Raw genomic sequence first — 2,135 nt, 5'->3', positions numbered from 1 at the left:
GCTATTTCAAAATTTCTCATATTCTCTAAATCTTGAATTATTTAAATTAATTACAAATAAAATTAATATTTATTTATTTATTATTTTTTTGTTCAAGTAGCTCAAGAGAATTATTGAGCTTATTTATTCAATAACAAATTATCATTTCAGCGATTAAAGAACTCTCTAGATAAAATAAAAAACAAACTCTTGAATAAATTATTAATCAAGACGAATAAACTCAACTACCATATGATGGTAGTTTACACAAGAAAATAACAATTTTTGAATTTTTGTTTTTTTATTTTGGTGTGAATTGCAGTTTAAAGCAACACGTATTTATCGCTCGATACTCGTAAGAGGAATCCAAAGCGCGTATAAATCACGAAACAAAACGTAGCGATAGAAAATCGATTTGTTCATGGCGAAACATTCCTTCCGGTGCGAATAACATTATCATTTATCACATTGAGACAACCGACTGTCGCAAATGCACCATGCCTGTACGACATGTGCAACGATATCCGGGAAAGAAGAAGTGCATCATTTACATTTTGATTGCAGAAATCAAATAGAATGATTTATCCGTATCTTTATAAATATATAATTTTTAAAATTCTCCATAGCTTGCGGATATTCCAATAAAATGATCTACAAACCTCAATTTATAGTTCAATCGATCACGGTTGACACGACAGATTAAACACGCCGATATGATAATTTCTAATTGCTTTATTAATACAAAAAATGATCATCATTGCTTATGCCATCACGCATATTCGTACTGCGTCTTAATATGAATATAATTCTGTTTCATCCTTTTCTTACTGTCTTCCTGAATATATATTGTCCAAGGGCAATTGAATGGGCAATAGATCAGGAATATCGCGGTAATTAATTTAAAAATTTTTAAATACAATTTAAGTTTTATTATAAGAGAAATAAAAGAAACATCTTAAATTCAATGTTTTGTAAATTAATTCATGTTTATATAAAAGTATCGAAGTATCTTCCATACTTCCCTACTGCATGGAAATAAAATATTTAAAAACATTAAATGTTCCATACACTTATGATATATTCATGCAAAAATTTTAAAACAATTTTCAAAACCGCGTTTAACGAAATTTAATCAAATCTAATTATGTTTCCGTGCTGTTTTTTGCTTCTTCAGACAATAAAATTGCCTAACAATTTAACATTCGCGTTTTCCAACATTCTTCTTCTATTCTATTTTATTGGTTCAGGAATAATATATCGCGCCAAACAAGTATAAGAAAAGAGAACATACCAGTAATTAATTATTCTGTTGATAACAGAATAATTCCGCAGTGTGCTAGTTTTGAATCTTGTCCTCTGATCTTCAAAAGTATGCAATACCATGTGATAAATTAAACTCACCTGTAACAAAAAAACGGTACAAATTAATCACATGCACGTAATCAAAGTTATTCTAATTTTTCTGTACAGTGTATTAATTAAATTCGATAAAATTTTCGATTAATTCATTGTCGACTTATTAAAACGTATATAGACACATACGTGCAAGTATATTTTTCTACACGCGAATTGTTGAATATATTATACTTTTAACTTTTATATAATATTATATCTATTCAGTGATTATATATAGTCTCGGAAGAAATTATACATTTAATTATACTCTCTGCGAAGGCATGTGAGAAATAAATAAAAATTATAAAATAATAACAGTAATGTTATTAATAATAGCAGCAATTTTATCGAAAGTTGCATATTAACAATTTTGTGTTAATTTCAACATTTTTGCATGTCTCAGAAACTCCATTATACGTCTTAAAATTAACATTTTATTTTTTTACATATTGCACTGAACACATTAATGAAATATTAATTTCTTGCTCTCTAAATTTGAATGGATAATCACTGATATTAGTGCCAAGTATGCCACTGGTAATCAGTGAATTAAAAGTGCAATATCTAACTTAGCTAATTTTTATTATGCGATCTAACTAACCTTGTTTTAGTGCTTAAATTCAATGAATATGATATTAAAAGATTGAAATTGCAACGTGCAAATATCGATATTTTAATTATATAATCAAACATCCTTCCTTTTTTTTAGTTGAACTTCACTGATTATCAGTACAAAGTATACCATTGGATAATTAGTGACT

This window comes from Atta cephalotes, assembly GCF_000143395.1.
Source record: "Atta cephalotes unplaced genomic scaffold scaffold00045, whole genome shotgun sequence".
Taxonomy (NCBI): domain Eukaryota; kingdom Metazoa; phylum Arthropoda; class Insecta; order Hymenoptera; family Formicidae; genus Atta; species Atta cephalotes.
This window is presented reverse-complemented; position numbering follows the sequence as displayed.